General features: G+C 28.4%; 1 long non-coding RNA gene across 1 annotated transcript; it reads right to left on the bottom strand.

The window, feature by feature from the left end:
- Positions 1–6,545: 6,545 nt before the first annotated feature.
- On the bottom strand, positions 6,546–6,819 carry LOC136076379 (uncharacterized). Its single transcript, XR_010636218.1, has 2 exons — positions 6,728–6,819; positions 6,546–6,650 (listed from the first exon to the last, which is right to left on the bottom strand). It is a non-coding gene; the product is annotated as an uncharacterized LOC136076379 (long non-coding RNA).
- Between the last annotated feature and the right edge of the window lie 6,694 nt (positions 6,820–13,513).

The following is a 13,513-nucleotide window of genomic DNA, read 5'->3' on the forward strand; positions in this document are numbered from 1 at the left end:
GAAGGTTAACCATTCGGGTGCGGCTTTTCCTATTTCACGCAATATTTATACCAGTACATAAATATTGCATACACAATTGCGTATGAATAGTTGCGTATGCGTAAGTTTATAGCTAATCAGCTCTAATCGCGTTTTAAATAGTGTTATTAACATCGACTAAAGTGAAAATAGTGGTTTTGCCGAAACACATGATATTCGGCCCGACGCTCGGGCGAAGCTGCCGAATATTTGATGAAACTTTCCTAGGTTGAGAGTTCCCACCTGGTTAATTGAAGTGTGTACCGTGGGTATACTACAGGGCCGACAACACCGGAAGAGAGGGGGCGCTGGGCATTCCCCTCCCCACTTTTTTTCTAAAGGATCATTTTATTTTTTATCTTTTTTTAAATAAAAATTTAGAGAAAAAGACTTTTTTTTAAAATTGACGACTTTATCCCCCCCTCCCTTTTCGAAGCCTTTGTCGACGGCCTGTACTAACATAAGACGTTAATGAATTATTATGATTACTAGTTTTATTATATAGATTATATATAGATTATAGTATTATATATAGATTACTAGTAGAATTATTATGATTACTAGTTGATTCAGCTCTACTTCGTAAAAAAAGTAAACGTAAATGAAAACGATTAAACTAATCTCTACGAAAAAATGCGTACATATGAAGATGTGAGAAAGAATAACTCTAATTGCAAATGATATTCAATTTGCAATTAGAGTCAATTTTAACAGAACTTGCTTAGAAAATTTTGTTATTTGCAGGTGGTAGTGTACATAGTTATAGGCTATTTTAGGAAGTATAACATCTCTAATTATAACTATTACTTATTTTTTGTTTACTCATAAAGTTTTATCAAATTCATTGCATATTAGCATTATTTTAGCTTTTTCCGGTAATATGTAATAAGACCGTAAGGACTTCCAAAAGCACCTTAATAACTTCTAATTTTCACACAGGGTCGCGTCAAGCTGGCTTTTGGGCCCTGGAGTAAAATTAAGTTTTGAATCTCCAAAATCACAAAAAAGTTTTTTATACAATCATATTGTAAATATGATTATAAAGACTTTGATATATAGCAAGTATTTAAGTATTTTAACAATATTTTCTAGTAAAATGCGTATATAATATATGAAAACATGGAAACTCGAAGAGGATCATAAGATCCTGTCACCGAGAACCGTTTAATAATACAATAATAATAAACCAATTATTTCAAAAAAATATAAAATGAAATGAAATTACCGTTTAAGAAAACATACGTACAAATAAGATAAGGTATCTTAATTATAAAACACCGTTTAACAAAACAATAACAAAAAATATATATATTTTTTAATTACATTTAGATAACACTTATAAAAGAGAAACGAAATCAAAAGAACTCGAATATATTATTTATTGAGAAAATAACTTGTATTAGTTTATTTTTGACAGTACAAAAATTCCAATTTTGATAAAAATCAAAAATTTTTAAAACTATTTGGCTCCAATTTGAAACCAAATTTTGGCTCCAATATTTGGAACCAAAAAATGATAAAATTAAATTGTTCTTATTACTAACTCTTGGAGTACAAAAAACTAACATCAGCCAAAAATTGTTTACTGTTGTTTCTTAGAGAATTACTAAAAAAAGAAATTATATTATTGCTTGCTTACAATGCTATTTACATAATCTTGATGACTTTAAATCGATTCAGAATCACCAGATAATCTTTTAAAACTCCAGAATAAAAATGGAATTGCTGAAATTACTAACCAGTTTATTTCTACATGAAGAAGTAAATTCAGCATCTGTCTAATACCTAACCTAATTGTTATGCGAAACCAATAATTAAAAAAACTAAAGCTGAAGATTTAGCAGAAATGATATCATATATCATTTCTGATATTTTATATCAATTATTCTAAACAAAAAACAAACATTAGCGAAAAATAACATATTTTCTTTCCTCCTTTAAATTTTCGTTTTTATTTTCTCCTTTAAATTTCCTCTTGAATAAGTAGTTTTTCAAAACAAGTTAAAATTTTCGAGTCTTTACTTTTGAGCAGCCGTGGCGCAGTGGTTAGAGTTCTGGCTCAGAACCCAGAGGTCCAAGGTTCGACGCCAGCTCTAGCCCAACAAGCGAATTTGGTACGGAAGGAGGCGTGAACTTCCTGTTAAATGCTCTCCCGCGGTGCTCTGTGAAAAGACTGTAAGGACTTCTGGGAGCACCTAAAATAACTGCAAAAAAAAAAAAAAAAAAAAAAATTTGCACATTAAATGAAGTAGGCGTTTTAATTTAATATGAAAAACTACAGACCCGAAGAAATTAAAAATTTAGTAAATAAATAATTTTTATTAACTAAATTTTTAAGTTAAATTACATTTTTTATAATAATACCAATATTATATATCAACCCATTTATAGTATTAAAAATGTTTTTTTAATTATTATGGTATTTTACTATATATTTTACATATATATTTACAAATGTCACATACTTTTGTGTTTGCTAAATTAGAGCACTTTTTTGATTTATGAATGACTATTTTTCTGAAATTTACATTAATATTTAATATAAAAATTATTTTATTTAAAATTTTTCTTTGATACACATATGAACTCTGTTTAAAAATTTATAACAGATGACAATACCGATACCGTCAAGGATTTCATCCCAAATTTTGGCTAGTAAATCCATAGAATCTTTTAGTTATTGCATTTTACATTTTTTAGTTTTCCAACATGAAAAACATCCAATAACCAATAAGTTCAAATCTGGACTGTTGGCAGGCTATTCTGATACAGGAATCAAACAAGGGAAATTTTCTTTTGAACGGTTTTTGCATTATTTTTGAACGCTAAATTCTGCTGGAAAGTAGATTTTTTTTAAAATTGTTTTTTTTGCCGTTTAATAATATATACAGTTTCGAAGGATATAAATAAAAATAAATATTGGCGGGTGAATAAGAAAAAATAAATAAGATATTATCATTTTCTTAAAACTTAAAAACTTAAATTAAGATTTAAAAATAAAAAAGTAAATAAATTAATATACAATATAGAAATAACATAAATAAATTAGTATACTTCATAGAAATTACGTAAATAAATTAGCAAACGCCATTGAGGTAATACTTTAATTAAGGTGATGAAAAAGAAAAACGTTGATACACTAAGTGACGTAATTTTTTATTTTTTTTATTTTTGAATTATTTTTTAATAATTTATTTAAATAATTTAATTTTACGTAATTTTTGAATTATTTTTTGTATTTGAGATTTAATTTAAAAAAACATTTAAAATCGGATAAATTAAAATCCATAAGTAAGAACACCTGTTTTGATTCATTTTTAAACTCCTCTATACTAGTTTTATGTGTATTTACAATCTTGGCAAACATTATGTAATTTAAAACAAGTTAGTTTTAAATTACATTTTGGGACAACAAAGTGGTTATTTGAAAATTTTGTTGAATATTTATGAACTATTTTGTCAAAATAGGATTGAAATGTTTTAGAAAATAATCCTATATTTGTTTTATACGTGAACATTAAAACTTGGTCTAAGTTGATTTTATATATGTTTTATGTTCCAAGTAAAGGCAGAAGAGGCTCACAAGGTACAGTTCTATCAGCTCCAAAAATTGTTCTGCACGCGTGTTTTTGTTTACAGTACAATTTTTTTAATTTTGTATGGTTTGTACTTACTCATGCAATATTGAAATAAATCAAATAACAATAAATAAAAGAGAAATATATACTTTTTAAAGAAATATTGTTTAAAAATAGTTTAGTTCTATATATCATTGCTAAATTTTTTGATATTTTATTTTCAATACTTTTTATATGTTAACTCCAACGTAAATGTTTATCTAAGATTACGCCTAGAAAGTTTACCGAGTTTTCTCTTTTAATGTTAGTGTTATTGATTATTAGGTTAGGCAATTTGATAGGAATATTTTTTGATTTATTTACTTCGTGGAACAAAATAAATTTGGTTTTATCCACATTTAGAGAAAGTTTATTACTTATAAACCACTCATTAACTTTCGATAATTGTTCTTTTCTTGTTTCAAATATTGTATTAACATCTCTGTGGGAATAAAAAAGATTGAAGTCATCTGCAGAAAGAATACAATTTAATAGGTCTATTGCTAAATTGAAATCATTAATGTACACTAAGAACAACAGTGGTTCTTAAGTAGACTTAACTGGGGAACCCCGCAAATTACGGCAGACGGGAATATTTGTTTTTGTTCATACACTACAAATTGTTTTCTATTGGTAAAATAACTTTTGAACCAAAGTAAATTGTTATTTTTTACTCCATAGTGTTCAGGTTTTTTTACTAGTATATTAAGATTAACGATATCGAAGGCTTTTGATAAATGAAAACTCTTAAGGTAAAGTAGTTGCTACTGAATGCACCTGATAGATGAACCCCAAACATTCTATTAGTATGAGGTTTTACAAAATAGAATATAAAAATAGAACTCCTACTTAAATTCAACTTCTTTATCAATAAATTATTATATAAATTAAAAAATTTAGTGCACGCTTTTTGCCCTTGGAAAATGCACCGAAAAATGTATAACCTTCGATGCATTTCTGAAAGCTCTTACATAACGTGGGATTCAAACTAAATCAACCATTTTGTCAATTAACAGGGCGCTTAAGCAGGAATAACTTTTCATTGGAAAAAGTTGTCAGTGGTGTCGTTTCTTTATCAATTTTCATCTCTTAATACGCTTAAGCCTATTTCTGATTGTCAGACCAGAGATAACAGAGCAACCGGCCCCTCCCCCTTTTTTTTTCAAAGAAAATTCTAGATATAGATGACTTTTTAAAAAATTGATGATTGTGCCCCTCCACTTTGAAACCAGTGTCGTCAGCCCTGAGATAACTATCTTTTTATTAGCTTTCATTCATAAGTTTTTTTTAACCAAATTTCTGATGGATTTGGAATTGGTTTCAAATTATTTTGCAACTGATCTTCCTGATTTAGCTGGATTGCGTCTATAACGAATAAGCTTTATGAATTTTTTGGAACGGACCTCTTTATTTCTCGGGATTTCATCTCCATCCTTAAGACATTTTAAGGTTGCAATATACCATCTTACGAAAAAAACTTTTGTGAAAACATAAACTTTATATAAATAACTGTAAACATTATTTACATATATTAAAAAATTATATTATATTACATATATTTAAAAAACATTTTTATTTTGCACTTTTGTCATTCTTATTTTTACTATAATTTTATTAAATCGAGATTCAAATAACTCTTTGAGAGAGATTCTTCTTTTTAAAATAGACGATGGCGTAGCTACAATAAAAAAAAAAAGTTAAAATTTTAATTTTTCTTTTCCAGTACTCATCTCATTTCATATACTATCTCAAAATACTGGAAATGAGATTGTACTCAATAGTACAATCTCATTTCCAGTACTTTTTAAATAACAAAATTTTAATAAGTCATTTATAAATCCGACATAATATGTCGAATTTATGAGCTAAATAATAAATCCGATATAACATGTCGGGTTTATGAACTAATAGTAAATCCGACATAAAATGACGGATTTATGAACTAATAAAAAGTTAAGCTAAATGATCACCATTTCCGATTGCAACATAAGATTATCATTCTTTTACAAACTCGACGTAAGATATGAATGTTTGCGACGTAAGATATAAATGTTTGCCTGATAAACCTACAAAATTTGTACTTGAAACAGATCGGAAATAAAAATGATCATATAAAAATGATCAATGGAAGCCATCATAAAACTTTATTTCTAATGTTTGTGCCACAGAAACTCATTTGCAAAAAAAGTGCATGACTCAAGAATCAACAAAATTAAAAAATGTTACCAGATTATCTTTAATATTTTAATTTAGCTTTTCACAAAATGTTTATTCAAATAATTTGATTATCGAATATTCAAATACTTTATTTTCAGATTTCCGTATACTAATTCAAGTTCAAATATATGTAATCGGCATTTTCTAACATTAACCTAACTTAATATTTTTAAGTTAGGTTAATGCAATATTGATAAAATGGTATGCTAAATAAAAGAATGAAAACAAGTCTTTAAAAAATATCTATTAAAAACTAAATTTTAGTTTATTTTAGTGTTAAAAATGAAGAGAGAAAAAACAACAAGAAATATCTTGGTTTTAAAGACTTTGGCCACCCTTGCTGTAGATGGTACTTTTAGGTATATAAAAACTTTTTAAATTCATTCCAGTTTGTAGTTGTCAACTTTCTTCTGGGTAAGAGTTTTGAATAAAACTTATTTTTAGATTAAGGGCATGCAAAGTCTAGAGCCAAGCCAATGAGTTTGATAAACATAAAAGTCACCAATAACAACAACATTGGAAAACGAATAAAGAATAAAAAGACTTAATTTGACTAGAAATAACACCAAAATGTGTGTAGAAAAGGTAGTCAAGTGAAGAGTTGCTAAATGAAAGCACGTAAAGGAACAGTTAGAAAATTCAAATCTGATTTCGAAGTAAAAATTTTTTTTACTTTTTCAGCCATATTAATAGTATTATTATTAATATTTGGATATATTGAAGCAACTTACATTGTTTGCTTATTCGACGTGTTCTTGGTAAACTTTCGCATCTACCCTCACTCATCCAAGCTGAAACCTGAAATTTAATATTTTCACTTCAGAATAACATTTCAAAACTAAAAACAAATTTCAAATATAACTAAATGTAGTTACTGTAAATCTATAAACTTTAGTTGGCTGAAGAGCTTGCGCAGTAAAACAGCGATCAATGCCTCTATATATTACCTGGAAATAAATGTTAAACTTAATTCATAGTTGCAGTTCGTTAATTGTTTTGAAACTATATTATTGATTTATATATAAATTTAATTCTAAAACATAAATCAAATAAATAAATATATATTCAAAAAAGTATTAAACAAAAATAATGATATATGGAGGAAAAACATTTGCTAACAAAAGAACAACATTCAATACAAGAGGATATATAAAACAAAGCACATAAAAGTTTTCCAAAAAATAGAAAATCTAAAAAGTTTCAAGAAGATTATTACAGAAAAAAATAATATACTATGTTTTTAGATTTCCTTCAATCAGTAAAGATAACAATAATGTGAAATTATAATAGACTTTAGAAAAAATAAACTAACCTATCTATCACTAACTAGCCTAAATTATAACATTTGTAAAAAAAAAAAAAAAAAAAAGCAAAATTATGAAAATGTGATAATGGTTGGAGGTTGGCTGCAAGAGCAGGTTCAAACATGTTTACAATGCTTGTCTAAAAAAAAAAAAGCATCATTAGAAAATCTGCCCCATGATTTTTTTTATTTGTTCATTCACACCCCCAAGGCCCAGAAGGCCACTACAGACACGGAGGCTACTTAATTGTGGTTATAACCCTCTCTCAACTCTATAACACCAAAACATAAACCTTGACAAACAAGGCCGCTGCGTGGAGAAACCAGTTGAGCACGTTACTACCAGGAATGTGGTGGGGATCGAACTTGGAACCTCTCAGTTAGACTACCGAATTGATAATCATAAGATTCTAATTCAATAACATCTCAGGTCTGCGTTTTAATGAGTTTCCAAAATTATATTTTGAATTATCCTAAAGAACGTTGGGTGGAACACAGGGAAAAGGAACATTTGGGTGCGGCTTTTTCATGCTTTACGCAATATTATGCAACCAGCATTACTATCGCATACGCAATTACGTATGCATAGTTGCGTATTCGTCAGTTCGTCAGCCTGGAATACAAGTGTCGTATACGAAATTGTGTTTTTTTGACTTGTTTTCTTGTTTGTTTTGTTTTTTGCTATTCACCTCCTCAAGGCCGAGAAGCCCACTACAGATGAGGAGGCTACTTAATAGTAGTTATAACCCTTCCTTAACTCTATGACTTCAAAACACGAACCTCGACAAACAAGGTCGCTGCGCGGAGAAACAAGTTGAGCGCGGTACTACCAGGGACGTGGTAACCAATTTATCGGCATTATATTTAGAAACATACAGTTTTTAATCTTCAAGCTTCTTATATAGAAACTAATAAGCTTTTTATACTTCTTTTTTTACATTAATCAATTTTTATTAATATTATTTATTTTCGAATAATTAAAAATAAAATAACTAATTTATCACACATATCTTTTGATTTGTCTGTGAAAAATGATATAAATAAGTTAAACCTTAAAAATAAAAAACAACCATTTCCATTATTGTTCCTTTTTTTAACAATAAAAAAATAAATATATACGTTTATTAAAACATTTTACAAAATGATATATTTAATTGTTCAGACTTTGTGACTTAAAATAAGTATTATAAAATTCAAGATCATCACCAACAAAATATTTTACTATTGACTTAAGGTCATTAATTTTTTTATCTGAGAGCAAAAAACGTGTTGAATCACTTTTTAATGGAGAAAATTCTTTCAGAACTTTAACTATCAGTTTATTCTTTCTCTGAGGGGTACCTTGTGCCAATTTTTTTTTTTAATTAACGGACCAGAGGACGATTTTTTGAATTTAATATGAAAAGGTAGATGTTTTTCATGACACATTAGTTTTACCTTTGCAAAAGGTACTTTATGGAAATAAAGACTTGGAAGCAAGTTTGAAGTTTTTGAAGTCATCTTTGTACATTTGTATGACTTTCAATTCTACTCCAGAAGTTTTTTTAATAGATGACAGTAATTTGAATAAGGTAGGAGGACTGTAAGTTTCAAAATGTCTTAATTTTATCTCAATCACACTATGCACAGTGTCAATATTCTGTACTGAACTATGACCAAGACAGAAGTATAGTGATACTTCTGTTCAATGAGTGATATTCCGCATTCTTTTTGAAAAATTTTTTATTGCCATAGACACAATTGAGTTCTTATTCTGGGTAACACAAGAATCAGACTACAAAATAATTTGATTAGTTGATATATTAGGACACTCTTGAATAATTAACTTTAATAGTTTATACAGACAACTTGCAAGTTCATTTGCACCTCTACCAGCCATAGATTCATTCCAAAGTGCACAATAAGTTTTGTTATTCAATAAACAGTGGGCTGTGAAATTATAACAATTTAATTTTCTTTTATAATAGAATGCAGAAATATTAGCAATTGGAAGGGGAAATACTTTTTCTAAATCAAAAGTTAAAACTGCTGTGGTTTTGTATTCTCCATTTGCAACATTAGCTACGTCACATTTTCTTTCTTGTCTAATTAATAGCTTACTCTCTATGCAGCAGTAATTTTTGATCATCTTCTTTGTTTTTATACTCTTGACATAAATCACACAAATCTTTCTTTGGCTTATGAAATGCCAAATTAAACTCTGTATTAATAAACATCTTTTTTACATTGAACTCTGTGTAAACTTGTGTAAACAACCTGTACATTTTAATTGTACTTAATGACAGCTCTAAATATTTTTTGTTAATATTCTGTCTGCAATAGTGTGAATCAACTGTTGGAAAACTATTTATATGTTCTCTGATCTTATCTAATACTTATTTAGGAGTTTTTCTACAAACCATTTTTCCCTTCTTAGGGGACCTTGGTAGTCAACCTACTTTATTTATCACGTTATTAAAATTATAACGGGTGACAACTAAAAATCCGGAATGAAAAGAAATGTTAATTTTGATGGCATAATTTATTCATAACAATTTGATATGGTTGATATATAATTGATGACAACTAAAAATATACAATAAAATAAATGGTTTTCCACAAAGGATCCTTTATCCGCTACTCTGCGCAACTTTGTTTTAACGTTTGCGCAAGCTGTTTGTACACCAGTTGTGTCCATTTCTCTCAAGGATTTTTAATTCTACGCTTGAGTTGTGAAATATTTCGAGCTTTCCAACCACCCTTGTACACTAAAGAACTTAGTTCTCCAAAACAATCTTCAATTAGTCTACATTGAGGAAGATTGATGGGGTTAACATTCTTCGGTACAAAAGGAATATTTTCGTTTTGGAGGAACTCAGAAGCACTTTTTGCATAGTGTGACGATACTTTATCGGGCCAAAATATGTAATTATCATCTCAATGGTATTTATTAATAAATGGGATTAAAATTTTATTTAAGCATTAGTTTTTGTAAACTTCTTGGTTGACAGCTAGACCACTTTCCTTGAAAAATGGCTCTGAAATTTCTCTGTCGGAGACAACAATATATAACATTACTTTCTTCTCAAATTTGCTTCGCATTTTGAATTTAACATCAGGTGGTGAATCAGAAAAATCGTCTGTGTAATAAATTTTGTTACCAGGCATTTGGGGCTTATTTAAAGTAAAATAACTTTTATCATCCAAAATGAAATTTTTGTTACCAAATTGTCTCACAAGATAACGACAATCTCTTTTTACTTTAGTAATTTGACTTTCGGTGTAGGATGGCGATTTATGCTTTTTCCTTGGTTTAACTTGAAGCTTTTTGAGTGCCCTTCTGATATACTGCTGGGAACACTCAAATATTCTAGCAGCATTGCGCTGGCTAATGCCACCTTTGTTGTTAAATCGAGTTTTTAACTTCTTCAAATTTTTATTGGTCATTATTGTGGGCTTTCGTCCGGATCCTTGCTTTCTTTTAACAGTACCACGTTTTAAAATATCGTAAATTGTACTTTTCGATATACCTTCTTTCATAAAATGTTCTACAGTAAATATTTTGCCAACACTTTTATGGCGTTCATAAAAATGTACAACAAGTTCTCGAAGAAGCTTCTCTTTAGACAATATTTTATGACAACTAAATTGACAATGTAAAATTATTACTTGAATCATACACTACTTGATAATGTAACGAAGTGGCAAAGTTAAACAACTGAATATGACTCGCGCACAGTTTCTTTTTGTCCGGATTTTTTAGTGTCACTTAAGTTCCAGAAATAAGAATGGATTTCAACTGTCTCATTAGTACTAAAAACTTCAAAACATTTTAGTTTACACACTGATAAACAAGCTTCTCCTACTTTTCTCTCTGGTCTCTCTTGACCATTTCTATCTTTGTAGGCCTTGCCACACTGCCTTTGCTTTTTCCTGACATTTATTTTCCACTTGTTAACACTTCTTTGTCTTTTTCTCGTGAGTTTTCTGCAAAATATAATTAAAGTAACAATAAATCAAGAAGAATAAAAAAGAACAAAAATTGTATTGGAAACTATTTATTAAACTGCCTATTAAAAGTAGAAAAGTTAATGTTATTAAAACTATAATTTAGACTATTATAAAAAAACAATGCATAAATACAGTTGATGTAAAAATAAATAAATAAAAGGTAATGATAATAAAAAAAATTTCAAGAATTTATTTTGAATGTAAAAATAATGATCTCTTTAAAACTATTCGAGCACAAGACGTATTGTAATCAAATATTTGTACACAAGTATTTTATATTTACTTTTCATTGTTAGACGAAATGATAGTAGAAGATAAAAATAAATTAGTAGGGTCTTCCACTAAATATCTAGGAGTTTCTTGCTCCATTTGGTGGTTAGGCTCCAATACTATTAAAATCGGATTATCAGCATCAGAAGCCATAAAATACTCCATATTTGTTATAAAATATTCCATATTTGTTACTTATCTTTACAAAAAACGATATATTTATAAATACTGTTTAGTTCTTTTGATTACGAGTAATGATATACTGAACATCTCAATTCAATTCAAAGAAAAAAAAAACAATTCAATATTAAAAAACAAATGTAATGTATTACTTTTTATTTGTTACAAAAAACAAATGTTTAAAAGTAAACAATGGCTATTCAGCGTTGTCACGCCGTGACATTTGACTTTTTTTTTTGGGAAAAACATTAGATTTGAGCGCATTTAAAACTAAAAATTTAAAAGCTAAAGACACTAAAAAATATTCATATACATTACGGTTTCTAAAAACAAAATTATTTAACTTTAATATTTTATAGACTTTTAGGTAAACGCATTAAAAGGTTGCGTCACGACGTGACAAAAATTATCTAGCATTTTCCGTCATTAGAAGAAATGACAGTAGGTAAGCTCTTGTGGATATTTTGAAATATTTTTTGTTATGCCTTGGATACTTAAAAGGTGTTATAATTGTTTCATAAAATTTTTAAAATGTTTTATAAATTTAAATGGAGACACTACATAAATATATCAACGGAGTTTAAGTCACACCGTGACGTCACGTTGTCACCAGTACAAAATTTTTGAATATTAAGATAATATCATCATCAAAAGTTGAAACAAAAGAAACCAATTTATTCGGATTTTTATAAGATTGGTATAACAATAACGTTTAACAAAACAGTTTATTTACAACAATTTCAAAAAAACTCTTGTAAACTTCAGCTACTTTTTTTTATAAAATTTTATCTAGTTAACTAAGTATACATTTCCATCTTATCATTAAACTGTTTTAAGCAATGGGCACTAAATATTCCAGGCGTTTTACAAGCATTATTAATGATGTGTCATCAAAAGCAGTTTTAATTTTTTCAGCAGCAACCATGAAAACGTTTACTTGACTTTCATCTCTGACGGCTTTATAAAATGCTGTTGCGTCATTTATCAGACCTTCTCTTCGAACAATTTTTTGTGTTGCTAATGATTTTATGGTTGCTCCTATACCATCGCATGATCCTTTACCATGAGAGGTTGCAAAGTAATTCCAGCAAGTTTTAATTTTGTGCTTGCTTTTAAGCTATGGAATTGAAGCTACTATATAAAAACTTTTAAATTGACTTCTAGGACCATCAGACCAAACTTGCAAGTATTTTACTTCCTTTCTAATAAGGTTAGTTATTAACAAGTCAATAAGATAAATAACTGAACTTCTTGAATTGTTCAAATCATCAGAAATAATAATAGCAGATTTACAAGAGTCACCATGCCAGCTAACAGCAGTAAATAATGTTACTAATTCTTTGTTTCAATGTGCTGACTGAACTTCATCCTGCCAGAAAATTGAAAAGTTTTCAGCAAAGTTAACTTGTAACAAAACTGAATGATTGCTTTTTAAAACTTTTTTTGGTTTTCATAACTCATTGATTATTTTCCTTTTATGAAATAATGCAAAAAAAATTTAGGGAGCATTTTGCAAACATTGTTATACAAAATTATGGCTTAGTCTTTTTTTATCGCCTTTTCGAGGTACTTGGTTCCATTAAGTTGCGTAACTTTCTCCCAAAGGTACCAGGTAATTTATTTATCGTGGTTTTTTTCATCCAATTGGTATGTTTTGATAAATAACTTTCCGTCCTTACAAGCTTCACAAAGATTATTCCAACAATTATCATTTTTCTCGTCACACACTAAAGTATTTGGTGAAGCATGCGAATAAAGGGGAAATTTTAAATCGATGAAATGTAATGCTTTGAGTGACAAGATAATGTTTTCATGTTTTTGACATGAACAAACATTTCTAGGCATTAAGCTTGATAAAAGTATATGGCCTGGTCTCAAACTAGCAAACTTGGATTTACTGATTGAAAAATCAGTGTGT

Source organism: Hydra vulgaris, chromosome 02 (genome assembly GCF_038396675.1).
Source record: "Hydra vulgaris chromosome 02, alternate assembly HydraT2T_AEP".
NCBI classification, from domain to species: domain Eukaryota; kingdom Metazoa; phylum Cnidaria; class Hydrozoa; order Anthoathecata; family Hydridae; genus Hydra; species Hydra vulgaris.